The 27938-nt window shown below is 45.0% G+C and overlaps 1 protein-coding gene and 1 long non-coding RNA gene across 8 annotated transcripts in view; one reads left to right on the forward strand and one right to left on the reverse strand.

The window, feature by feature from the left end:
• Positions 1-7610: 7610 nt before the first annotated feature.
• LOC137471635 (uncharacterized) overlaps positions 7611-27938 on the forward strand; it is a 29090-nt gene continuing 8762 nt past the window's right edge. For 3 of the 7 annotated variants that reach the window (XR_010997733.1, XR_010997732.1, XR_010997737.1), the window contains exons 1-5: positions 7611-7851; positions 8648-8846; positions 10185-10320; positions 17565-17727; positions 24963-25091. This is a non-coding gene — a long non-coding RNA (uncharacterized lncRNA). Of the gene's footprint in view, positions 7852-8647; positions 8847-10184; positions 10321-17564; positions 17739-23625; positions 24802-24962; positions 25092-27938 lie in introns of all 7 variants that reach the window. The other 4 variants (XR_010997735.1, XR_010997734.1, XR_010997736.1 and 1 more) reach the window with 4 other exon arrangements.
• The window catches only part of BMP2 (bone morphogenetic protein 2), a 260500-nt gene continuing 254037 nt past the window's right edge, over positions 21476-27938 (reverse strand). Inside the window, exon 5 of the mRNA XM_068186101.1 lies at positions 21476-22199. The gene's annotated coding sequence lies outside the window, so the exon portion shown is untranslated. The remainder of the gene's footprint in view (positions 22200-27938) is intronic.

The raw sequence follows: 27938 nt of genomic DNA on the forward strand, positions 1-27938 counted from the left end.
ATCAGCGGGGTCAGGACAAGTCAGAGCTGGGCATACCCTGCTCATCCCAGGGCCTCAGGGTTCAGGAAGGCACAGGAAGCACCTTGGCCTCCAGGCAGACACCTGCCTGGGCCAGATGACTCCACCGGCCATCCCAGTACCTGTGTCCTCAGTGCTGGAGACAAGGATTCTGGGAGAGGGTTTGGGACAATGTGCCTAAACCAGCGCATCCTGCCACTCTCATGGAAATCAGTGGCCCAAATCTGCTTTCTTGAGTGGAAGGATCTTGGCCGTAGGTCGCCAGAGCTCTGTCGGCTCAGAGCAGATCCAGCCTTCTGAGAACAATGAAGGGAAACAGCTTGTGCAGGGATTTTTTCAAGTAATTGCACTTTCCACGCAAAATCATTTGGGTAGAAGATATCTGCTTATTCTTCAGAGAGAAGTGCCAGATTGCTGCTCCCTGGGAGCTTGGTCAGTTCTCTCCATTTTGGTACTTTGTTTTTTTCCTTTTTAAATTTTTTTTGTTGTTATTTATTTAATATGTCATTTGCAGTTGCTCTAAAAGTTCTGCTTTGCTTCTCAGATTCTTGGTAGAATGTTGACCTCTATTCTTTTATTAAAATAAGCTGAAAACTAAACCAGCTAAAAAAGAACAAAACAGTTCCCTAATTTTACCTCTTAATGTCACTGTACCCCATTGCCTGTCAGGCATGCTGGCAAATCCTGTCTTTTGTGCTTGAATTAATTTGGAAGCGACCACAGGGAGGGAAAGGTGTCCATGCCAGGTGATTCGCTCATGTCCAGCAGCAGATAGAATGTGATGGGATCCCATCCCAGTGACCTCTGCCATCTTGGGACTTTGTTGGGAACCTGGTGGAGCGTAAAATGACTCCACCAGTGAAAATTCATCATGGGGAAAAGCTTCCACCCCAATCTCCATATCCCAGAGATGAAACCAACTGGAAAAAGCTCCAGTCCTTTTCCCTGTAGCCAAGAAAGTCATTTTGTGTTCCCTACACATGCTGGACTGAACTCGGCCCACAGCTGATTGCTGCTGTTGATCCGAATGTCCCAAAAGGCTGGTGTATTTTCCTGCTAATAAATGTCCCACAAATGTTTTGAATTTCTGCACTCATTAGGGCTTAGGGAGGCTATTTGTCAGGACCAAAGACGTCTTCTACAATAAACCAGCAGCTGTCTGCAAAGGGTGAGGAGACATTTGTTGCCGTGAGCCGAGTCTGCTGTCAGCAACCCGGCCCCTGACCAGCTCTAGTAAATGTTTTATTGATTTAATATTAAATTAACTGCCTGGGCATAAGGAGTGCATTATTTTTAATGGCATTCTGATATTAGGGACTGCAGTTTGCTAGAATGCACCTGTAAAATTAGTATCCCCCAGTATTCTGCAGGAGCCATAAAACGTAATGCTTGTGGTGCTCCGGAGCTCGAGTAGGGTTACATGGGACCCACTTCCACCCTGATGGCTGCACCAGTTCCTGCTGCCACAGGAGGAGGAGGTCAGTCAGGTCAGAAGGCTCCTTCCAAATTCATCTCCTCTTCACTCTGAAATGGGGTTAGTGGAGCCTGTGAAGCCTGAGTCCTAATCCCAGAGCATCATATCTGACAGGGCACAGGAATTCACGGTAATGGCAGGACACCCTCTGTAGGGGGGGCAGTGCAGGAGCAAATTATTTTCCTCAATTTTGGGGTTTTTTCAGTAAATGGCATAAAGGAGAAAAAAAAAATTACAATTAAAAAGCATCACTTGTTCAGCCCTGAATGTTTGGAATTTACCATTTTAGTGAAAGAAAAAGCATTTGGAAACAAACAGAATTTGAAATTTAAATAAATATGCACATTTCTTAGTGTAAGAATGAAAAATCTTGAATATTTGCTAATTTCAGAATGTCTGGGTGTTTTTGTTTTGTTCTGGGTTTTTTTTTTTGTTGTGATTTTTTTTTTTTTGTTTGTTTGTTTAGAACTGGGCTGTGAATTTAATACAGGGAAAATTTCAGCCCAAACAAAAGATAGTTCAAGTACAAACTAAAGAAACTAAAGTTCAAATGAAGTCCTCCATTGCAACCTTTTTATTGTCCTTAAAGTGTGTACCTGGTAAATGCTGCCTTTGGGTTTATTAAGGTTGTAAAAATGCCACGTTTGAGCTGTTTATATTTTTTAACTCCCTCAGAAAATGTTAATTACAGAGTCATATCTTCTTAAATGGCCTTCAGTTGGGGATTCTGAGAAATGCTGGGATTTCTGGGAAGTTCCTTTCACGTGGATTTCACAGTCATGAATCAGAACTCCAAAACAATTATGGATCTAGAACACACCAACAGGCATGACACCATGATCTTAGTATGTCCAAGTTATAAAAATAAAAACCTTAAATTAGAAGTTGACCATGTCAGGAGCTGAGGTAGGATACCAAATTTTGTGTATTTTGTCATTGAAGTTACTTTAAAAACTGGAGACATGAGGGGTTCCACACGTGTGAGTGACCAAGTCAATTCCAAGTGGTAGCTGTGAGTAAAACAGCAATCCCAGTGGATTGGGATCAAAATGGGCACCTAGCATCATCTGGTACAATGCACTTTTCAACTGCTTTCAGCAAGATCACTCTCTTTGTGCATATTGTTTGATGATCTCTCTTTTGCAATTGCTTTCTTGGGCATATCAGTGAATGAAATCCATGTTTTCATACCCCTAAGGCAACTGTTGACAAGAAAAGTGTATTTTTTTGTCATGACTTTCCAAGTGACATCTAAGTTTCTTTCAAAGAAAGTTGAAAATTTCACTGACCTTACTTTTTCCATAGAGTTTTTGGGCACCAAAATTCAACTCTCTCTATACTGGAGGAAGAGAGGCAAGATGGGACAGAAAATGCAAACGTAATTTAGTAGGGATCAGTCATTACAAATATTGTCAGTTCAACAGACATGGTTTCTGTAGGACCAAATAATGAATTTCTCAGGTGACAAAGTCTACCCAGGACCTCTCTCAGCTTCTAAAGCTCGTGAGTGCACCGAGGGCATGGAGAAAACCACAGAGAGAGGATCTGGGCAAAGATTTCTGTCGGCTTTAGTAGGAACTAAATCATGACAGCCTCCTGGATTTTATAACACAATGTTGATGTTGCTCTCCCTTTCTTTGCCTGCTTTCCTTCTTGGTGCTTGACACTGACTTGCCACCTTTCATGTGGCAATCAGAGATGAACACAAAAGGTGGGTTACTGTTGGGTGATTGCTTTTTGGTTGATAAATACAACAAAATACAAATACAGATAGTTCCTTGCCCAGGCAACTTGAGCTGACAGAGTCAAACCATACTTTTTTCAAAGGATGTGGTGGATTTACTTATTGCTGTTCCTGTGTTTGATTTACTACCACATGATTTCATTAAATAAGAACTTAAGATGGGGATTTCTGCCAAGCAACTTTAGGCAAGGCCCATATTCCACAAATCCCTAAATTTGAGGGTGGTGGGTGGGGGAATAATCTTTTTTTTTTTTTTTTTTTTTTTTTCTAGCAGAGGTCCGTTCTGCCTGTGGACTGGAGTTTGGGGTGGTTTGTTATTACTGTTGTTGCTTTAAAAACTTTGTTAAATTATGTTTCTTTTCTTCCCATAAGATAATGAACTTGAATTTTTCAGTCCCATGAAGTTGCTGAAAACTGTAATGGCTATCCATTCTCTAATTAATAACAGCACTGGAGGGAATAAAGGAGAAATCTTCAAACAGGCAGCATTTCAGGCTTGAACTGGTTTCAGATTCAGAGAGGGTTTCTTGGAGCTCTCCCCTGCCCTCCTCCAATCTAAGGCCACACAGCCCATGTTTGTTGGTATTTTTAAGTAGATAAAATATGTAAGGAAGTACTTTCCTTTAATTACTGGATAGAAAATCCATATCCTGGTAGCTCAACTGTCCAGATCGTGTTAACCTTAAGTGGAAGAGAATAAGTAAATGCAAAGAAGAAAATGCCAAAGAAAATGCAAGGAGGGAAGGAAAAGTGATGTAAGTTGGCAAAGAACTAAGTTACGCTTCCTGGCGCAGCTCTGCGATGGTATCAATCATCCCCACACAGCTTCGGTGTAGCCATTCCACTTCTCCAATGGTTTCAGCTTAGCCTCTTGTCAGCTTCCAGCAGAGAAGATAACAGTCAAAGCTACACCACTCCCAAAGCAATTTTGCTCACTTCTGAATGCTGAACTTTGCCCTCGAATCTGGCATTGGGGTGGCTATGGAAGCAAACTGAGGTCACAAAGTGATGCCATTGTTGAAAGCTGGGCTGGACAGGTCTTGTCTCCATTTCTGAGCTGAGTCTCCACTCCTCTGCCAGAAGGATTTCTAGGTAACACCTGGCCAGAAGAGGTTCAAGGCATTTTGGGTGGTCCTGGTCCGCTGCCCACTAAACATCCTCAGCAGACTGCCATTGTTGCTTTGAACTACTCCATATGAGGCTCTGGAGATGTTTTGGGAAGCCACTCCTTGGAGCTTGTGCAGCTCCCCTGAGCTCAGGGTCCAGGCCAGCACACCAGAGCAGCCCCTCACTAGAGCAGGCTGGCAAGATGACCTCCTCTGGCTCAGCCTCAAGGGTTCCTTTTGCTTCATTTTGCTCTTTCTTGGCCATTTTTGGTTTGGCTTGAGGTGACAAAGACCATCAGCCATCTCCCACCCAGCACATCTCCCACCCAGCACCTCATGCCGCTGTTGGCCTTTCAAACATCTGAAGCATTCTGGCCAGTGGCACAAGGAATTGTGTTTACATCTTCTCTGAGAGACATCCAGAGTTGAGAGAAAAAAAAATGGCCAAGACAGCTTAGTGCTTTTGGCTTATTGTTTGAATATTTAAAGATGTTGCATCTGGAAAGTATTCCATTAATTTGTGGCTAGCACCCATATATCAAATTCATGAGCTTCCAAGTAAACAGCTGTCACTGGAGCTGCCACGGAGGGAAATTGGCACTGCTGGCTTGTGGTGAGCAGCGAGGGAACACACTGGTACAGCCTAATCCAAGGAGGAAACATTAACCAAGATGTGTAGAGGACAATGAATGAATTGTTCCTTAGAGCTCCTCAACTTCTCCTCTGTAGTAACATGAGACACAATTAAGGCCTCAGATTATTCTATTCCCTCACACACATGCACAGGACTGCACACAGCATGGCAGCATGGAAGCTGGGGTTGCATCTTACAGCCATAGAGCATAAAGCAGCCACCTCTGAGTTGTGTCTGAGGGACAGCTGCCTTCTGTGCTGGAGGCAAATGTGTCTCCAGGCTGCTTGGATCACATAGCTGTTGTTGATACTCACACAGCTTGGAACACCAACGTCCATGGCTTCCTCAAGGAGGATGCCAGGACCCATCCAGGCCTCGGTGCAGCAGGGGTAGCAGTGGGCTGCTTGTCACAAAACTTCAGGTACTGTGGGGCTGTAGGCAGTGCCAGGGCCTCAACTGGAGCTGGGACTTCCCATAGGAGTAGCTCAGAGCAACGCAAGGAGTTCTACCTGAAGATGCTGAGGTGAGGGCTCAGCTTTGGGTTTCAAGAGCTGCTGGGATTGGCAGAGCTGTTTGTTGTGCAGCCCAAGTCGGCAGGGCGAGGGCCTGGGAGTTCCAGTTGCCTGTTTGATCCGTTTGTTTTCCGTGTGGTGCTTAAGGAAATTAACCCATTAATGAAGAGGAATTGTGGAAGTGGGACAGAGATGATACCATGATTCCTGTTTTCTTGGGAGGGGCCTTACAGAAGTGTTGGAAAACCCCATGGCAGTTCCAGGGTCTCTGGGATAGGAGCGCTGGGGTACCTGGGGAGGCTCTGGAGAAATGGAGGAAAAGAAGCAAGAAGGGTTCCCCATCCCCCTTCCAGAAAGGAGGGTCTGAGGCCTAGAGAGACAAGATGAGCCCTCCAAGGAGGTGGGTGCATCAATCCCAGGGAAATCGTGGATGACACAGGAAAACACTTTCCCACTCCTGCCCAAAAGCTGTTCTGGCATCTACTCTGGATGCTCTGGCACTTCACAGGGCTTGGGATTTGCCTTCTGTTTACTACCCAGCCTGAAGTGGGTTTGAACTGGTGACCTAAAGGTGAAAGGCTCTGCGTCTTATTAGAATTACTGTGAGCTGCTGAACAAGTCCCCCATGGCAGTTAAGATTTGATTATGGTTCTAGAAAATGTTCAGCTTTTACAATTAGTGTCAAAGCAATGGTAAGCCCCTCTTTGATTCCTGGGTGTAGGCTCGTGCTTTTCTTAACCTCACACATATGCTGGCATATTTACAGTAAGTGCTCAGGGGTTTGTTTTTTTAATTATTATTTTTTTTTATTTTTGAATTAAAAATGAAAGTTCCCCAGGGAAATTATGCAATGGGAAATAGCCACTTCAATAAACTCGACTCACACGTTTTATTGATTATGGTAAATTTAATTATTCCATTTAAACCTTGCTTACACACACACACAAAACTTATCCTTTTTTTCTTACATGTTTTTTCCTGTTTAGTATCCATCTCTACAGACCAAAACTGTGCTATATGTTATTCTAAACTTTTTAGAGAAGAAATACTCAAGGCTAAGTTTCTTCCTCATAATTATAAATTAAAAATTAGAGAACATACCATAAATGTTACTCAAAACATCTTCAAATAGAACTACTAATTGTGAAACAGCAGTAATTACGGCTTTTAATGTAGCTCTTGCCTCCACCTTATATTAGGTGACCACTTTCTCTAAGGGAGACAGTTATCAAGTGTATAGGAAATGTTAAAAAACCCCAAAATAACAAAACATAGAACAAAATCAGTATTTATCTTACTCGGGACTTCATTCAGTAACACTGTTTTCTTGATGATCAGATATTACCTGGAGGTTTTAGTCTGTTTGGAGATCATTGCACTGAGGTTTTCAGAGGCTACTGCCAAAAGACAGTGAAAGAGCTGCTTATCCCTGGGTCAGAAAACTTATTTCCCTTTTCTTTCTCTTTCAGGGAGCTACTGCTACTTCTTCCAACCTGCTGAACTATGCTGAACTATGCTCAATCCTTTTTCTTCTTAAAGTTATGAACAGTCTCCCCTTCCTGGGGAAATGCATTTATTCATTATCTTGTTCCCATGACTGGGGAATGTTCCTGTGGATACAGATCTGTGGGACTGAGGTCAAGGCAGTCCTCAATGGTTAGAAATTAGGGTGTAGGAAGTGGAATTGTCCCTAGAAATAAAGAATCACAAGTAATTCCCAATCTGTGCTCACTCTTAAATGAGGGGCCTATTCAGAACCAGCCCATCAGAGCAGTGAGACAAATCATGGTTGGTCTTCTTCCCTGACACTGCAAAATTGTCTGGAGAGGGGCTGTTTGAGGTTCTGGAAGCTGAGCTGACCAGTTTTGAAACGTGAGGAAAGACCCAGTGTTTGTTCAAGGTGTTTTGCCCCTTCCAGATACATCTTTTATCTGAGTTCTTTCATGAGACTGTCAGACCAGGGCTTGTCTGAATCCCATGGCCAAATCCTCCTCTGGTAAGATCTGAAAGGGCCTTGTTTATTTCAAGAGATCTGCACCCCCTTAGTCTGGTGGGTACCCTGTAAGGAGCCAGTGGGAAGGCAGGGATGGTGAAGGTGGAGCAACAGGGCTGGGATGTGGAAGGTTCTAGAGGCTACAGGTGAGCAGTGTCTCCTTTGCTCTCCTACACTTTCTCTCCAGGTGGCACATTGGACTGCCACCATTCTAAGCACAGTGACCAATCTTCTGGATATCCCTTCTTGGCAAAAGATGGACTGGGCACACCTAGATGCCATTTGATGGGTTTCCTGCACCACAGTGTGATTCATTAATTGTATTTGTACCTTCAAGAAGAAAATATTAACTGGGATGCTCTGTATTCTGGTAGGTTTCAGATTTATTTGCTTTATTCATAAAGTATAGCTGAAAATAAGTACTTGCATATTTCTAAATGACTTACACTTAAATATAGCCACAATCTGATGTAAACTGGCAAAGTTCCCTTAGTTAAATGGATTCACTCCAGCTTGCACCAGGAGAATTAGGCCTTGAGATTTAAGCAAGCCCTGTTGTGATGACCATGAAAATAACTTACATTAAAGATGAGTTTGGAAGCAATCAAACCAAATCATAAGCCTGTCTGATTTCATTTGTTTTTCTGGCAAGCCATGGATTTCTGAGAATACAACCTTGTTGCAACGTGTATTACACTAAAGCCTTCAGCTGATGAGCCCATTGCCACAGATGTCACTCTCTGTGCCACAACTTCCCAAACCATTTCCATTTCCTTCCCTGTAACCGTCACCACGCTTGCTCTGGCCACCATGGTGAGGGAACTTAGCCATGTCTGATCCCAGACCCAGCTTTTGGCCTGGCTGACACTCAGAATGATTTTGCAGATGGGCCAGCCTAGGACACGTGTTCCTGCTGGGATGGGCACTCTGCTCCCGCCTTGCTGCCTCATTAATGAGAGTGTGAAAGCTTGGACCAATAGCCAACTCCTCAAATGGCAACAAAAGACTCCTTGTCATTACCCAGCCTGGCTCAAAGTGTACTAGAAAAGGGGATTTTTTTGGCAGAGCTGTAGATTGCAGTCACAATATACAGCTTATCACCTACTGCTGCCAGTGATGCTCTCTGCTAAGTTAGAAAACTCACCTCCTTGCCTCCCTTTCTACAGCTGTGGCCATGGGCTCTGTGAGAATTGGCACATCAGAAGATTTTTTGAGTGGCTACTGTGGTGACACAGAGAGAGACATATAAGCAGCACTCCAAATAGAATCCCTGACAAGAAGGATTTTTGAAGCCTGACTTGAGTTCAAGAATAACCCCAGAAGAAAAATTTCTCTTCTACCTTACCTCCTGAAAAGTGAGCCGAGGTTAGTTGTCTTCATTCCTGCTTTCCATGGTCTTGTATAAAACAATCTGCATGAAAACTTGAAGGTGAAAAAGCCAAAAGCTTCATGCTGTAAATTTTGAACTGGCACAATTGCAGCACTCTTGGCTTTTTTGTTTTTCTTCTGGATGTTTTCCTTTCAAAGCAAAGTGCAGTCAAAAACAGCAATCTTTTTTTTTTTTTTTTTTTTTTTGCTAAGTGATTCCCTTCTGGCATATTTCAAAGAAAGAGTTGTGTATTCCTTTTATTTAGCCTGTTAACCACATACATAAATGGTTCTGAAGCTTCACCAACCATTTCTATTTACTACTGCTTCAGACAAAGCAGGATCCAAGTGCCTTTTGGGATCTGAGCTATCCTAACACACTCAGAGCTCAAGGTTGGAAGGAAGCTTCAGTATTATTTCTTCCCTGCCTTTTGTTATTATCCTCATTATTAGTGGCAGTAGCACATGCTGTCCAATGTGGTGCTGCACATCTTCAACTCCCATGGGAGTCCCTGACTCTATGAAGGATACATGTCTGGGATGTGCAGGCACTGTGATCAGTCCTGGCTACCTTCCAGCCTTTCTCCAAATGCAGGAGGAAGAAGGGCATTGCCACAGAGGGAGAATTCTGGGGTTAAGGTGCTCCTCATGGGCAGGGCGTCCCAGGGTGCTTTGGGAACATTTTCTGCAGTGCCCTAATCCTGGTTAGTGCTGAAGATGCCCAGGCACAGTGTGCTAACCACCTGCTTCATTTCACAGCAGCACTTTTGCATTTCTTGGGGAATAAATATTTCCTCTTCTGCTCTTCACAGGAACCCCTTGATTTCATGGGCTAAAAAAGTTGATTTTTCTTTATCTTTCTTATTTCTTTAGCCTGTTTGATTCATTTATTCACTTCATACACTGAACGTTGCATTCAATTTTTAGCTTAATTTGTTTCCCTTTTTCTGTTTCTTTTTGTTGTTATTGGTTAGCTCCAGAAGGAGCAGCCTGGATGTTTTATCTGCCCACAGGCACAGGCATGTGAGCTTCCTACTTTGCCATCCCTCCCCAGGATTTTGTTACATTCTCTTAGAATTTATCTGTAACACGCACTGCAGAGCTGCTCCCCAGGAGAAAAGGCTGAGTCCTACATCAGTAGCTGAGCTAAAGCAAAGCTGGTGGGGACAAACCTGTACCCCCAGAGCTCTTACCTAGCCCCCTTGGCCACGGGGATGTTACAACTGCTGTTCCTGCTGGCCAGAAGCCCTGTCTGTCACTGCAGAGACCAGGCGTGCCCAAGACAAGAGCAGGTGGTCATGCCCCATCTCTCCTACTGTTCTTTTCTCCTTCCAGACTTTACTATGTTTATCCTTTTAGCACCTCTGTAATTATCTGTCTGTAACAGATGAGAAACAGAAGAACATGCAGGTTTGCAATTTGAGCTGGGCCACGAAGGAGCTCTTTGGCAGAGGAGGTGGCCTCCCGAGGAGTGAGTAATGTCCTTTTGTCAATCCCATTAGACTCCTTGTTGTATTCTCACACACCTAGAGACAAGCCCAAATCACTGAACCTGACTCTCCTGGGACTGATGGCAGCCTTTCACCCCAGTCCCCAGCAAAACTCCCAGAGAACTGCAGGGCAGTTCCACTCTGATTCACTTTGAAGGCTCAGGTCTTATTCATACTACCTGTGTAAACATCATTTTAGTCTGACAAATACACAGAAAATCCACAACAACTGCAGTTGTTGTGTGCAGTGTCCTGCAGAATAATCTTGCCCTCATAGCTAGATTTTAACCAGTGTGACTGGAAAAGGGAATCAGATGATGCTTGGCTTCAAATGTAGGTATATGGTCAGCTCTACTGAGCAGTTAAACCCAGAACTTTACCAGGAACCTGATTATGGCTTTAGACCCTGAGTCAGCAGCAGGGGTTGAGTAGAGGCAGCCAGGGCAGCTTCAGGAAGGCTGAGCTGAGCAGAGACTCTAAAACAGCAGTGAGACCAGGTCTGCTGAACATCCTTCCTGCTGAGTGAGTCAGCAGCAGTTTAATTAGGCATAGCTGGGCAGGGAGCAGCAGTTATGACAGAAGAGGCTTTGGCTGATAGGATCGTTTTCAGCACAATAATATTAATTAGCAATTGCGATAGGGAACATGAGGCAGGTGGAGCACTTTCTGTCAAGGTATTTTTGTAAGGAATTAGCCTGTGTAAACACCCATTGTAAATACATTGTCCTTGTCAGGTGTAATAACTGCCTGGGCACATGGCATCCTTTCTCACAATGGAAAGATAATTAAAGACGCAGTTCCACACTCCAGTGCTTCTCCCAGCTGCTAATTGTGTCACCAGAGAGATCCAAACAATTATAGCAGGAAAACACTGGGGGACTGTTAACAGTAATTTCCAAAATATGGACAATAAATAGATTGAGAAAATGCTGTGAGTGTTGATCCAGCCTTGGAAAAAGCTAGAGGAAAAACTGTATTTCTGACGCAAACGTGGAAATTTGAAATGGGAGTGAGGTGTCTAAACATCTTGGAGGAACTTAGACCCTGAGCCTGATTTGGCTTTCTGAAGCCAAATCCCACCCTAGCCTAGAAATAATTTCATATTTCACAGTCTTCACATTTTCCTCAGATGAACGTTGTTCTTAGACGCTTATACAAGGAGGGCGAATCCTGAAGACATTACTTAAAGGAAATTTCTATTCATGTCGCTGAATACTTACTACTGATAATCCTGGTAATAATTCTCATGAAAAACTGTGTTACACTGCATGTTGTAATTTGTGATGTACAGCAAATATAATATATTGTATAACTCAATATTACAGGTCTGCATTACATACCTGCAATATTATGCTCTGGTAATTAAACCAATTAAAGTGCAGTTATGAGCTCATTAAACCCAAGAAATATGAGATGTCAATCAATTCTGTGTTCATCAAGATAAAATCTTATCAAAGTCAAATGGTTCAGGCCTTCAAACCAAGTGTTCATTCATGTCTCCGTTTAACACACCCCGAGAACATGATCCAGAAAATGCCTGTATAGACAGATGTGAGCTGCACACACAGTCCCACTGCACAGGGAACTGCTGCTGGATATTTTTACCTCTTTGGTTCCCATGATTCATCCAAGTGGGATATTCTGTTGCAATCACAAGGTTTTAAATATTTAACACCATCACATGATTCTTTAGAGATCTGATAGAAACAAAACACAGCTCCCAGCCAGGTATGTGAGTTTTGCACATTGTCCCTCAGCGAATGCCAGAATGACTTAGGCTGAGTTCTCCTGCTGTGGTCAGATGCCTTTTCCCAGGTGCTGCAGTTCCTAAAGTGGTCCTTGCAGAATTGGCAGGTCCAGCTCTCCCTCGGGGCTCAGAGGTGATCCTGAATTAGTTCTTTTGAAGTCACCTGGGACTGGTACCTTCCTGCCTGGAGCAGAACATTATATTCTGGAATAAACATACTTGGGGCAGAAATCTCCTTCCCACTCCAGTTCTCCCGTGGCTTTTATGGCAGGGATAAGATTTTGGGCAAAACCTCACTGCCATCCCAGTCATTTGCTGGGAGTGTTTGGTGGAGCTCAGTGATAGCAGTTCTGGGCTTTTGCTGTGTGTTGAGAAGAAAAATTTGGTACAGCTGTGCTGGTGATCACAGGAGCTGCAAAAGGAAGAATTCAAATCATACAGAGAGGCAGCAGAGGAATGGCAGTGACAGGGGGTTAATTGAGCTGAGTCCTGAGAGTGTGGAGGGCACAGCCTGCCCTCATGTTGTGTTTGTACAGCATCTGAACACTCATCAGGCCTTGGTCTTGATTCTCATCTCTAAGTGGGGCTCTAACATAGGCAATAATAACACTAATGATGATGCTGATGAGAGTCTGCTAACAGTGATTTTTTCATATGGTCCAGAAAAGCTCCATGCCTCAGGTTCAGCTCATCCAGAGTGGAGGAGATGCTTATGTTTATACTGGTTTGTGGTGGGAGGAGAGTGTTCATACCCAGAGATCAAGTCTGCAGGTAGAGAGTTGTGAAATGATTTTTCTGTTGTGAGTAACAAAATTATGATCAGAAAAAAGAGGAGGGATAGAGGAAAATGTGGATGATGTTGTTATTACCAAAATGAAATAATTTGGATATAATCATAGCAGTTGGGGAAACATGTTTTTAAAGACCTTGAGAGAGGTCATAATGAGAGTTTACTTTGTAGATCTAATCACACTTTACAAGACCATATGCCAGTTCCCAGTGGTGTCCATAGTGAACAGCAGGACATCAGTAATTTTCCAAATGTGGCTTCCCCCCTTGAAGGACAACAAAACCAGTGAGAAGAACTGGAGTGACCCAGCACTGGGGGAGCCTCTGAACTCCTTTTGACTGGGATGCTCTCATTAATAGTTTGGTCGTTGCCTGGTAACACTGGCATAAATTCTTCTCCAGTGCGACGGAGCCCACAAGAGAGAAGGAGAAACTGGGAGAGGGATCATAGGTTCTAATTTTATGGAAATGTCCTCATAAAACAGCTGAAGCGTGTATACCATAACATCTGTCCCAGATACCCGATGAGCGTTTGGAGCCACATCAGTAGTAGGGGGGGAAGGGAGGGAGTGGTTTTTGGTGCCAACAGGGCACCTTGTGAAAGGTGCCAGTGCAGAGATCACGATCTCAGCTTCTGCCCTAAGCTTTCTCTAACTTCAGCAAACATGTGCTTGTTTGGCCCCTTTGGTCAGATCCTTCCCTCTCCCAGCCTTGGGACATTGCCCCAGTCCCACTGCAGCACAAGCACATTCCAGGTCAGAGCACACAGCAGCAGGAGAGGTCACAAGGGACTGTGGAATCACCCGATCTTCTGGTTTTGCTTAGACAGAGTAGTAGTTGAGGGTGCAACCTTTTGGAGGAGTGCACTTGGAAAAAGTACCCCAGTGAAGGAGGAAAAATGACGTTCCCCAGGGAAGGAATGCGGAATCATTTGTTGTCTTCTGGAGGTTTTGCTGGCAGCCTGGCACCCTTGCTCCTGGTTGCTCTTTACTTCTGCCTGTGGGCTTTGTGCCTTTTTTGTGACTGACATCAGCTCAGGGAAAGGAGCCGTCACAGTCTGGTGACAAGACAGCGGTTCCTGGTGTCACCCTGATGCAGCTGACTCACAGCTTGCTCTAGAGGAGCGGGGAGCAGTCTGAGATCACCAGAAGCAACCAAGTGCCTGCACGGTGCCTTCAGATAGACTCTAGCTCAGGACTGGGCTTTGCTTGCACCTCTGCATGCGGTCAACATGTTGTCATTTCCCCAGAAGAAACAGAGGGATTGTGACAGTCACATCTTTCCATGGGAGCAAGGAGCAGAGTTTCCTAATGAGCTGGAGAGGGAAGGAGGAAATTTCAGTCAGGGACTGTTCCTCTCAGGGCAATGGCACATCAGGAGCTTCTTGGCCAGGCGAGCTCTGCCTGCCCAGGACTTGCCAAGCTGAACGGGAGAGCGTCTTCAGCCAGGGCTGTGCCAAGAAGCAACGTGCTGCTCTACATGTTACTGAGCCTTGGGCCAGGGGCTCGGAGGAGAAAAGGAAAAAGCCCTCATGGGAGATGGCCTATTTTTAATGAGCCCAAACCTCTTCCACAAATTAAGTGAAATATTTTAAAAGGAAGTAATATTACTTTGGTTTTATTTGTTTCAGCTACTTAGTTACAGCTCCACGTGGACACAATTAATGGAGGAAATAGAGTATTTTATAAGCCCAGGACTCTGAGATAGATATTTTGTGACCATGTGAAATTCTTTGCCCTAATCACTACACATTCCTGGGGAGAAGGTTGTATATTGCTGAAGATTATTAACCTTGATTCCAAAAATGTGTCTAGTCATTGAAAGGCAAAGGTCAAAAATTACCATGGCATTATTCAGTGACAGTTTGCCCTCCACTTTCCACTAAATTCCACATTGTCCGTCTCTGGCTCAGGTCTGCCCTAATAAGGCATTCCTCAGCAAGAAAAAGAGAAATGTCCTTTCCACTGGAGCAAGTATGATTTCCTAGATCCTTCAGACTCCCTAGGACTTCATGTAAATCATTTGGACCTTCAGCACCTTATTTCTTGATGATTTGGGGGTTTCTTTTAATAGAATATGATTTCCCCTTTATTTGCTTGTTTGCAGGATGATTTTTTCAAGGCAATGAATCATCTTATTTTGGTGGTATCTAACACCAACTTCTCTGCTCTTTGCTTGTCAGAGAATAAAAACAGATTGAGGTAAAAACCTGGGGGTGAATGTTGTTTCAATGAAGAGTTTCATTTGTCCCCTGTCCTGCTTTCTTGATGATAGGTAACAACAAAGAAGTCATCCTTAGAATAAAAAAGTAATGTTTTTTTCAGTCTTTTGGGACTGCCTCAAATATCAGAGATGGTACCCACAAAATACCAGGACTGGGAGTTCTGGCAGGAGTGAGTGGGGCAGCAGGGTGTGATTTCTGGATTGAGAGAGCTGACCATTTCCTCAGGTGATGCAGGTCTATGAGCCTTGTGAATCAGCCATCCCCTTCTCCCAGGTAGACCTAAATATCCTCCCTTTCAGCTCTCAGAGCAGTGCTGGGCAGGCTGCATTGCAACAGGCTCCTGCAGGAGGAGGTAACAACACCTACTCGATGCAGTAATCTCTGCAAATGTCCCGACAGCGAACCCAGCAGAGGAGTAAATAAATAAACACCCCCCCTTTGCCTTCCCCTCTGCCCCGATGATAAATTTGGGTTACTGTACACGTCACTGCTCTGGCCATGCAGGGCTGCTGTGAATCCATTAGTAGGGCAAGGGTGAGTGACTTCTGACTTCAGCGACCCCTAAAGTTAATCCAGCATTGTAGGGGCAGAATTAAATGTGATGAGCTCAGAAAGTGTGATAAAACCAGATTTAAGTGCACAGCTGGACAGCAACCTATAAAGGCAGAATTTAAAACCGTAATAAAAACTTTGTAATCTAATTACGACAGCAGAGTTAAAGGTGAGGTATTTGCAGCGTGATTCACATGCACCATGGCTAACCTCTGACATCTTGAATATATTACGTGGTTTCTTCACTACAGACGTAATTTTTGAATTAGTCTCTCACACTACATGGTTCCCTATGTTTTATTCTCATGCATTGTCTCTGGACGTTGCAGGGCAGGGCAAAAACCTCTGCTTTCCTGTATTTCTGGCTCCAGGGGTCTCCAGGCTGCTCCTCCCCATGCTCTGGGCACCTGGACAGGGGTTGCAGCAGGTGCATGACACCTCCAAAATATTGCAGCTCCTGAGAGAGTCTGAGGAGAAATTGCAGCAAGAGTGGCCATGTCTCAAGCTGGTTTTAGCCTAGCTAGACTTAATACCAGTGGGAGGGAGAATGCAAAGGAAGTTAGAGCTTGGATGCAGGATACAGTCCCAAGCAGTGTCCACGTCATCCTGTCTTCATTGCAATTGGCACCCAATTAACACCACCACTGATAGAAGCCAAGTCTGATTTCAATGTTGGCTTGTCCAAACACTGGAGGGAGGGGAAAAACCAACTTGTGAACCCTGCCTGGCTCCTCTGGACTGCTGCCAGTGACAGGATTTGCTTTGCCCATCTGGTTCAGAGGGCTCTCACCAGGGTGAGCACTGCCAAGTGAGACAACAACCTCAGATCCAAGTCTGGCATGTGCCAGCAGATGGTTCTACACTAAAGCAGAGGTCTGTTCCCTGGCTCCCATTAAGCATTGTCCAGCATCCCAAGAGTCCTTGATGTGTGGGCAGATGTAATGGTGGGATTTAAACAAGTTTGCTCAAGTCGGCAACAGCTGTGCAGTAACACCTGAAGCGATCACACATTCTTCAGCCAGCCTATGTCAGGACAGAAGTTTCAAATTAGAAATCTACCCTATGTGATAGTTGTGATTGTTTTTCTGTATCCCAAACACCAGTTCAAAAATGGAGCAAAAATGCCAGAAGAAAAATCTTTCTTTACGAAATCTGCAAAGCTCTACATTGGGGTTTTTCTTGAGTTAAAATTACTTGGTGGCATTTCTGAAATAAAGTTTCATTCTTTTTAAATTTAGCTGAAAAGCATTCTTTTAAATCTGATTGGCACAAGCTATATGCCTATAGCATAATGCTCATGGGAGGGGCTGAGGACAGCCTTGTCTGTAGAATCGGCATCCCAAAATAAACTACATCCTCCCTCAAGGCAGTGTGAACCCAGCTGATCAATCTCCACAAATGTTGTTCTTAAACTGATGAAATATTTCCCATGTTTGTGAAACCAAACTGAAACAGATCTGCTGCTTAGGTTTCCCCAGTGAGTAATCCAGTAGTGTTTTTCCTCAAGGAAATGAATATTTTTTCAGGATACTGTGTTTCAGAACATGTCTCTCTTTTTCCCCTTTTAAGAAGCTCAGAGGGGAACAGCAGAGCCCTGAAGGACCCCCTGTGGAGGGTTCAAGGTGATGCTCTCCCAAAGGAAGAGGGGGTTGTGTGAGCCATTGGCTAAAACAGGTGATTGATATCAGCAGTGGGTGGGAAAGAGGAGTGGAGTGCTCTTGAAAAGGGACTGCTCAAAATCCAAGTACGCTTTACCTTTGTGATCACGGGCCTATCTCAGTATTGATATTTAAGAGACAGAGACCTGCTTTTTGCTTTAGAGAAAAAGATGTTATGTGCATTATTGCGGTGCCATATACACTTCAGCTGTTCCTGAGACAACTTTATCCCAAACTCTCCTTCTCTCCCTACAGCTGTACAACAGCTACACCAGGAGAGAACCCTGCACAGGACAAAACAGCTTCTAAGATGTGATTGGGAACTACCAGGAAACACCACAACAAATGCCCCAAAACACAGGAAGGAGCCCACCAGCTGCAGGACGGCAGCATGAGGATCAACAGAGACACGTCCCAGGTACAAAGAGGGTGAGAGCCCAAGGAGCCCAGGCCAGCAGCCACACACTACCTGCTCTGGTGGGGTTAGAAATCCTATTCTGGATGGAAGCTCCAGCTCCCAGCACAGGGAGAGAATAAGGGAGCATTTAACAACCTCAGTCTGCAAGACACAGACGGAGGTGGTAAATACCTTGATAAGGAAACTGGAGTGAAAATACCAGCTTTAGGCAATCCAGATTTTATCAGGGAAGTATGCAGGAATGAGTAACTGCCTGACATGCAGATGTGCCTCTGCACAGTGCCAGCAGCCTGCCAGTCCCCACATCTGGCCTCAGGCAACATGCTCCCATTTCCAAACCCATGTGATTTTGGGGGTTTGCTGGGGAGGTATTTTTATGTGGGGTTTTCACTTAGGCAATGGCAGTGCCCCAAATGAATCCACAGCTCCATGCCTGGAAGACTGTCTAGGCTTAGCACCGGAGACTTGTTTTCCTGCTGTAAGAAGCAGCTTGGCTTGGGAGCAAAGGTTGTTGCTCTGCTTAGCAATGACATGCATGTCACAGCATGGGAATCCATGTGTGCTGGTTGAAAACAAGATCTTGGGATCCAAGGGCTCGGCAAAGTCATAAAAATTAATCCTGTATATTGCTTAGTGAATGGATGGTGTCTCGTGGACCCTTGCTGTCACTGTGGGACCAAGAGAAGACTTGTGCCCAGACCCATAATTGTCTCTGCAATGCAAGTCACAAATTTGGTGGGAACAGATGGAAACTGAAGTGCTGTGAACTGGCACAACAAATAAATTCACACTTGAGGAGATACGGGGATGGTGAGGAAAGAGCCCCAGGGAAGCTGTAACCACACCAAGCCTGTCAGAGTTCAAGGAGTGTCTGGATGATGCTTGTAGTTGTATGGTTTGATTTTAAGTAGTCCTGTGAGGAGTTGGACTCAATGAACTTTATAGGCCCTGCCCAACATAAGATATTCTGTGATCTGATACAGGCAGTTTGAGTAATTATTGCTTGGTCTCTTACTGTAGCCCTGGTCTCCAATACAAGACAAAGGACCTGAGTGTTGGCTGTTCTCCCTCAGGCTTCAGATCTCTAGGGAACCCATTGCCTGGGCTGTCATCAAGCAAGGTGGAAATGTCTGTTCAGAGAGCCTGTCTCTGCTCTGGCAATGCTCTTCAGGGTTCTTACAGGCTTTTGAACCTTGTTGTTTCGTTTCAGCACTGGTTCTTAATCAGGTTTTCAATAGAAGAGAAGGCACAACCAGCCCATTTCTTGATGGGAAGAGAACGGTAGAAAGAGTTTGGCAGCTCAAAGGGATGTGTTGGGAACCTGAACAAGGAGAGGAGAGCCTTGCTGAAATGGTAAGGGGTTGGGGCAGCACTCACTGCTGTGCCACACCAGGGGATTGGCTGCCAAAGGGGCACAGGCAGTCTCCTTCTTGGGGTGGTGCTTTGTGGGGCTAATGACAGCCTTAAGTAGGAAAAATATGGATGCTATTGGAGAAAGAGGCCCAGGAATGGATAAAGAATAAATTGGCTGTGCTGTGTACAGAGAGGGCCAAACAGATGTTGGGCCTGATCCAGAGCCCATTGAGTTAATGGAAAGGCTCCCTTTGGTTTCATTGGACGCTGCCTCAGACCCATTCCAGCTTCACAGGAAGCAGTGGAGACCAAGAACAATAACTTGTGGTGGCTGGACTGGTGTGAGTTGCAGAGGTGTGGCTAGGGGGGTTCATGCTGAAAACAGATGGGTCTGACAGACTGGGCCCTTGAGGCTGGGTGACCCCTCTGCTGCTCCTCCCACCCAGCCATGAGTGGGGTTGGTCCAGCCTCATGTGGGTTTGGTCCTCTGGCCAACATTTTGGCATAATTCTGAGCAGAGCTGGCCTTTCTGCCTTCTGAAGCACCCTCCTACTGAAGGAGGTTCCTGTGTGATCTCGTGGTGGCCTAGGATTTAGAAACCAGTGATTTGAGCCATCCACAGAGAAGGAGGGAAGGAGGTCTGCTGAAAACTGTTGACCAGGGAGGAATTTTGTTGTGGACCAGCAAAAAAAATAATGTAAAGCAGGTGTTTCTGCAATTGTGAGACATTTGTAAAGCCAATGTGTCCAACAAGTCTCCCACTCACATTCTGGTCCACGTGACATGGCAAGGTCTGACACAGAGGACCACAAATAGAAAACATCTCTCTGTACTAGTTGGCGTGCACCAGTGCCTCCCTCCACTTCTGCTTTCTGCTTTTCTGTTTATTTAGGTGTGTGTCTTTGTTTCTGTTTTTACATTTAGCATGAGTGGAGAGGAAGTGGGATTTCATAGGGCTTAGGAGGCTGGAGCTCACCACACTTTGGAGCATGGGCCTTTGTTTGTCCTCACCCTGCAGGTGTGAGTGTTCGAAGGCCAAACCCTCACTGGTATGAGCTGCCCCGGGCTCCACGAGAGCTCCCTCCTCTGAGCCAGCCCAGCTGAGCAGGCTTCTGATATCCAGAGATGCAGGCATAGCCCATGCTGAGGCCAAGCTGCTCTCATGGTTAGGAGTGGGAACTGGAAGCTGAGCAGAATCCTTTTTCTCCAGGTGATGGTACCGGGAGGAATGGATCAACCGTGGCATGCAAAGATGCCTCAACAAACAGCAGCTTCTGTTTTGTTCAGTGTTGTGAATTTACTGGAAATGTAATTTGGGAATACTTTAATTTAGTTGAATTTAGGCCAGCTTGGAGAGGGGTAAAGGAGAAAGTTTTAAGGGTAAGTTCAGGGCTCTTCTCAGGACTCCCCTCCCCTCTGCAGCTATTTCCCTGCCCACACATGTACACACGACACCAGGACCAGCCATGGCTTGGGCTGAGCTGTATTTTAGGTACTTAAGAGGTTTAAATCATGACCCTGCAACACCCAATCTCCAAAACAGAATCTCTTGCTCTTATTGACAGTAGTGCATTTCTAGCCCTGTTTAAAAACAAGCTGATACCGAGGGAAGCTACTGAACTTCCTGAGTGAGGTAAGGTGAGTTTGAGGCTGGATGAACTGCCTGGCAGGAAGGTTGTATGGAAGTTTGGCTATCCCACCATAACACAGCAGAAGGAGAACACCCCAGCCCTGACTTCCAGTCCTCATTTTAACCTTGCTGGCTTGTTTACATTTGGGTGGTAGATGGGTGGAGCCATTACTCCAATTTTTTGGCTTGTGTCTGTCCATTTGGATGTCAGCGTGAACTGATGCAATTAATAATCCTGGCCCACTATTGGAAATGATTAGTCTGTTCATTTTCCATAAATATTGGCTGTCTGGCTTCACCTGGCAGAGGCTGGGAATTGTCATGGCAGAGATGAAAGCCCAGAGAATATGGGAATTCATAGTGCCACAAGAGCTGTGGTGTTTTCCAGTCTAACAAGACTGTTGGATTTAGACATAAGCAGGATGCTGGACTGGGATTCGGGGAGCAATAGAGAAAGTGCAGTTATTTCAAAGCAAGTGGTGGTTTAGTCAGAAAGTGAATTTCTCATTAAAATAAGCCCCAAACTAATGGGGGAACTTTTAAATGTCAGGGGAAAGTTGAAAAATATCCAGGCTTTCTAATTAAATAGCACTTCCCATTCCTACATTTCCAGCATGGCAGCCTTTGCTCTTGCACACTGACCAGCTCCAATGGGCAGAACTACATGTAAAATGTAGCCCTGTTTGAACTTCAGGGCTATTTATTCTACAAATGGGCTCCAATTCCAAATAACACTGATGCCAACCAGGTTTTTTCTCCCCAGGATTCAGGCATACAACACACTTTCCACTTTTGGAGCTCATCATTCCATAACTCCAGAAATTGCAATATAAACCTTGGCTACTATGCACACTTCAACTTGAAAACACAGCAGTGATCTGGGATTTTAATTCAAGCAAATTTGAGAGTGGATTAGAAATAGGATCCAGATGCATCTCTAATAGTGAAAAGAAAAATTAGCAGAACATTGGAGCTGAAATGAACTCTGTTTCTCTTTCAGATTTTTTCCTCCCTTTTGCTTTGTAAGAGGAATTACATAGACCTAAAGCACCATAATTAAATTGTCATTTGTTCCTTGCCTTGGTAGAAGGTTTGCCCAGCTGAGCACATCTCAGTTTCCATCCTGGGCATTTACCTACAGCATGGGGCTGGGAGTGGGGGGCAGTTTCTTACTTGTTTTAAGAAATTAGGAATCAGAGGCATGCACAGCCTGTCTGGTAGAGTCTTCAGCGAGTGAGTTGCCAGGCTCTGCAGGTTATACATCATTAGCACACAGAGTGTCCAGGAGAGCCCAAAGCTTGTGCAGGTGTGCTGGCAAAGGTCTCACCACTTCCCTCCCTCCCTCCTCCCTCTCCACCGCACTTCCAGCAAGCTGATACTTGAAACCCGATGTGGCAAAATCACAGAGAGCTCCTCTCAAGGTTGTCAGCTCCCAGCTCACCCAGCAGACGTGACTGTGAGAGGGCGCGTGGAGCCTGGAAGGGACTCGCTGGAAAAACAAAACCATTGAGTCAAAAGCTTAGTGTGTTTTTCCATGAATGTATTAAAAAAGTGTGAGTGTTTTTTTAAGCACTTTCAGATATTAGAAGTTTAGTGAATGCAGAGACAGCTTCTTCTTTTTTTCCTCTTTTTTTCCCCTGCCCTTGAACTTTCAGAATGACTGTAGGGAATATATTCCAGGCTGTTTTCAATGACCCATTCACGTGATGGGTTTCTTCCAGTTTTTCCCAAAAGAGAGTGAGCTTCACTTGACCTCTGCTCTGGCATTAGCTGCCATTATTTGTGCATCCTACTCAGATAATCAATAAAAGTGGATGGCATCTGAAAATAATTATACACACAGCTCTTCCCCAGCTTCCAAGATGAAGACAGAAGCTGGGAAAGGAGCCTTTGCATATTCAGCACTTGTTAAAAGAATGAAATATAGTGCTGTATGTTATTGTTGCATCCCAAATCCTGGGCATTCAGCAGCAGTTTCTTTTGACATTGCATAGCACTCTGGCCACATGCACCTGAACACAAATATCATCAGCTTTCCCATCCTTCCTGACTTTGCTGGAAAAGTGGTGCTGTCTGCTCGTGTGGCACGCCAAAGGGCAAGAACTCCTGTTGGAAGAAGGATCTGGCTGGGTCAGTGCCCTCTTTTTTTTTTTTAAGGGGCACCAACACAGCTGCAGATTTACAGCTAAATGTCCTGGCCCCAAGCCAGTGTGTGGTGACAAGTGGGTGGCCTGTGCAAGGCATAGTGTCTCTCTGTAGCAGGGGATGAGCTTTTCCAGCCAAAATCCATGTTCAGCTTCCCAGCTAAAATGGCTCTGTCTCTACATGGCTCATGGCAAAGTCACCTTGAGATGTCATCATCGTCATCACCTTGTCCTGTCGTCACCTCAGGCTGTCACTGCCTACTGAAGAACCTGATTCAGGTTCTCCATCACCCAAGAGAGTCCTCCCAGCCAGGAAAGTAGTGAGTCATGTTGTATTAGAAGATATTTAATGTCTATTTTAGGTTTGCAGCTTCAGCCTCCCTTCAGGCAGTGGCCAAGATGAACCATTGCTGTGAACATGAACATTCCCACTGCAGCCTCCCTGAACAGCAGTGGCACTGGATGCCAACACAGGGCCTCTGAACCAAGCAGGTGGTAGGAAAAGGAGAGGCACAGATTTTGCCAGGCAGGCTGTAACTGCAGGGTAAGGCTGTGTCTTTTTCTTCCTGCAGCCCTGGAGAAGCTTTGTGTAGCACTGTCACAGTGGGGACTAGATCCTGGCTGTGGCCTTGTTCAGGTTTAATGGTCTTTCCATAGAGTCTGTTCACAGTCTCTATTAAAGAGAGGAGGAGAGATGGGGTGGAGCAAGGATATGTGCCAGGGTAGCTGTTCCCATATGTTTCATTTAGACCTTTCTCTCCTGGTCTGCAGAAAGAATGTCATAGCTGTACAGCTGGGAAAATCCTGTGATGCCTACAAGCGCTGACCACTGGAGACATCTGGGGTCTGGCAGCTACCTCCCCGGAAAGAGCTAAGGACATCAGGCAACCAGCTGCTCCCAGTGGGCTTCCCAGGGCTATTTCAGATATCTGGACAGCTGCGATTACAGGTGAGCAATTAATTTTGGCCATTACTCTGAGATCTCTGCTATCTCCTAATCTAGGCAGCAAGCAGAAGTGTTTGTTGATGGACTGCTCCATTGTCCATCCCCAGCTTTTCTCCATGGTGGTACATTGTTTGTAGTGCTGTCTAAATCCTCCTGCCAGCCCCAACAATACCTCGCACAACCCTGGCGTGTCGGGAGCTTCCAGGCTGAGGAGAAACTGACCCTACTCAGCCTGGCTCCGTTTGTGGCAAATTGTTTGTGCAGTGATTAACTCCTGCACGGACACAGCCAGCCACAAATCTCCAGCATGTCTCACAGCCTTTTCATTCAATTAAGTCTGTTGACTTAGTCTCATTTTGAGCAGTAACTGGATTTAGATAAGGCAATGGAAAGCAAAACATCAATTGTGTGATTCCTGGCCCAGCCGGTATGTTGATCCGAAGGGAATGTTTGTGAGGGCGATAATGGAGCCAGTGCAGTGATTAGGACGAAGTCATTTGTGCAGAGACTTCCACAGAGTAAAAATGCTCTGTGTTAAGTGCAAGCTCTGGCCTGAGGAAGTAGAGGGAGCTGCCTGCTTCCACAAATTCCCTCTTTGCCTTACTTGCTGTGAGCACACAGTGACGGAGAGGTCCTAGTCAGTCTGAAAGTGGAATCATGTTGAGCTCAGAGCTGGGAGATCCCACTGGGTGAATGGACTGTGCTGGAGTCCAGCTTCCAGAACCATAACTACTGCAAGGTTCTACAGGGATGTAACCATTAGGGTTCCAGCCAGTTACTCTTTGTCAGAAACAGATCAAAGTTATTCTGGGAAAATTCCTCCCCACAAGCTGTAGGGCATGAGTTCACAGGCAGTTCCCTAAGGGCTTGATTTGCCCCATATCCCTGGGAAGAGGAGATGCAGGTGACACACCCTCAGCATCCACTGCTTAGAATACAGGTGGTCCAGGTGGAAAGATCCTCTGTATACAATAACTGCTGTGTCACTATATAAGCAAGAGGTAAGAAAGCTCTCCTATTTGCAAGCATTTTTGTGATGCACTTCTGTGTCTGCTACTGCTTTCAGGCTGTAATCAGAAAATATGTCAGGGAGATATCCATTGTTATATGTTTGTCAAAAGCACATTTCTATGCATGACCTTTTGGTCACTTTGTTTTCCAGGTAACTGTTAAGCTAATGGGAAGCATAGGGCATTCCTGACATCCTGCAAATCTTCAGCAAGGACCATGGAAGAAGAGTGAAGAAAAAGACTGTGAGAAGACATTACTTCCTATGTTAGCTGAGGATAAGGTATGTCATTGAAACATGGCAAATGTATCACTGACTTTCTTGTTTTGTCATGCTGGAGAGGATTTCTTCCTTTGATTCTCATTTGTGTCCATCCGTGACATAAAATCCATGATGTAAAGAGATCGTTCTGGCTGGTTGGACTGAGAACTGGCAGCTGAGAACTCCTGGTGGCCATTGAAAATGGACAATACATTTTTGGTGGTTCACAAACAATGAGCTGTGTGCAGCCTCACTGAACCTGTTCCTCTGAACAGCATGGCTCACCCCTGAAGGAACAGGGGAATGTGTTACCTCAAAGGATTTTTTTCCCATTCCTCCCACCTGCTCACTTTCCTTTTGGGCCGTGCAGCACTTCTCATAGAGGTGATGCTGGCTGCAATGTAAACCCAGTGGTTTTGAGACAAGTTCTGTGCCACAGGGCAGTGATGCTTCACATCCTTATTCCTGTGTGTTTTAGTGCACTCAGACACTCAGTATTTCCATCAGTGACTCGGACCATGGAGTGTTCATGGCTCCCTTGCAGCAAGACACTGCAGGAGTGGTGGAGGGACCCCAGGCACTGTGGACCTGTGCCCAGCACATGGCTCTGCCCTGGCATAATGTGCAGCTCCTGGACTGTGTGTACACACACACAAGCACTTAATTGTTGGCAACTTAACATATATTAAACATCTTCTGGTAGCGATGAAAGATGGCATCCTCCCAGAGTTTTGCATGAGCTAATCGGCCCTTTGTGTGAAAGTGTAGGTGGGGACTCTTCTAACAATACAAAGTTGATTAGCTCATCATCTTGGCTTTAGGTGCATACTGATGTGCCTATCCTGCTTTCAGAGCCATGAATAATCCAGCTTTGCTGCTGTCCTCTTGTGAAAAAAAAAAAAAAAAAAAAAGAAAGAGTATAGTTTCAGGGCTTGGTGCTCACGCCTGTTTCTCGGTACAGGAGAAGAACAGGGATTCACCTGTTATTCACTGGTATCACTCTTGGCTTCAGTCTTCTTTGGACTGCTCTTGGTATCAGAAATGATACCTATCAGCATAATTGCTATTTTTCAGCCATCAGTTGGAATAACACCCTTGAGGATTAGGCAAGCATGATTCATTATCAAAATGAGAGGACCATCCACAGAAGTCTGTGCTGCTCATGGTTCATTTAAACCTCTGTTAACTGTCTGGATGGTGGAGTAGTAGGTTAAACCAACAAAATAAGCTGGTAGACCTTGACTTTGGAAGGAGGACTGATCTTGAATGTTCTTAGATATTCATGAATACACTTCAGAAATAATCTTAGGTGAAAAAAATGAAGTGCATAATAAAAATACACATAAGGAATCAGGTCAAGGTCCTGGCACTACACTAGGGGAGCTGGTAGAGGACAAGCTCCAGTCTAAGTCTACCATATGATGTTGTCCCAGAAAGATACTTGGTGTTGGAAAGGATATTAAGAGCACCCTCTCTATGGAGGTCCTCGTGGTGCTGAAGAGGCCCAGGCCTCAGACCCACACTCCAGACTTCAAATAAAGATGTAATCTCCAGAGGAAGTCTGGAGGAAGGCAATAGGACTGGTAAGAGGTTTCACAAAACACCATCTGTAAGGAATTATTCTTTAAATTGGATTTGTTTAGTCTAGAAAAGACTGAGGACAGCTGTGAGAGGCTTCACTTGAGAGGACAGTAGCTGAAAGGGGTCAGGTAAAAGAGTGAAGTGGTCTATTTGCATGCGGAAGGACAAGAGGAGGTGAGAGTGCAGGACACCTGTTTCCATAAAGAGTGGGCGATGCTGGAACTGAGGATGCAGAGATCTCCATCTCTGGGAGTTTCTAAGAGTATAAACTGATGTGTACCATGAGTGGCATAGGCACAGGGAGAGAATGACACAGAAGGGTCTCCCCACACCTTGTTTAAGTCCATTTTGTGGAGTTTGTTGCTTTCTTGGCAGTAGTAGAAGGAATGCTGGATTCAAGCTTTGTTGCTGACATGGAAAACATGCTGATAGGTGCGTATGTTTGCTCAGAAAATGTTGATAAGGCAGGAAAAACAGCCAAAAGTTTTAGAAGTTCTGCTTCAAAGAGGTATATTTTAGGAAAATGGCTCCTGTGGCAAAACATCTTTCATTAAACAAAAGATTCAGCTGGAAAAATTTGCAATGAGCTCTGCAGATTAGCAGCCCAGCACAATCCCAAGATATCTGAAGTACAGTTACTGATCCTAGAAATGGTTCTTTTCACCATTTGGGATTAAGCAGAGATAACACAACACCTCTGTTTGCAATGGGAAGGTGAGGAAAGACATTTTCAGGGCAGCCAGAGGGGAGCTTCACCTGTGAAAAAGGCCATGGAAGAGTAAGGATTGAGAAAGACTCTGTGCAAGAAGTGCCAGATTAGGAGGGCAGTGGTATTTCTCTGAGAGCCAAGGAAAGACTGTGGTTCAGGCAAGAGAGGCAGAAGCTGAGGGCTCAACAACTGCTGGTTCTCACAAAGCCTGCACTTCTGTGTGCTCAGCCCAGGAAACTGCTGAGTGGGATGTGAAGCTGCCATATGTTTCTGCAGATGCTCCAAGTGTGTGTGCTCCCCTGATGGAGATATGCTTTATACCCAGTTTTGACATTGGGTCAAAGTATTCTAGAGCTCCAGGAGGAAACTCCTGAGAATTTACAGACCTCAGGTGTTTGATAATGGAAAGCAATTTTACTTTCCCCTATTGCGGGCACACAGAGGGGAGTGCAACAGGAGATCCACACCAAAGACAAGGCAGATACCTCTGCCTGCTGTCAGATTTCACACCAGCAAATTGGAAGAAAATTAAAAAATTGAAAGTGAGATCTGGTCCTTGCTCTGGGAATGCAAAGAGG

Source organism: Anomalospiza imberbis, chromosome 3 (genome assembly GCF_031753505.1).
Source record: "Anomalospiza imberbis isolate Cuckoo-Finch-1a 21T00152 chromosome 3, ASM3175350v1, whole genome shotgun sequence".
NCBI classification, from domain to species: Eukaryota; Metazoa; Chordata; class Aves; order Passeriformes; family Viduidae; genus Anomalospiza; species Anomalospiza imberbis.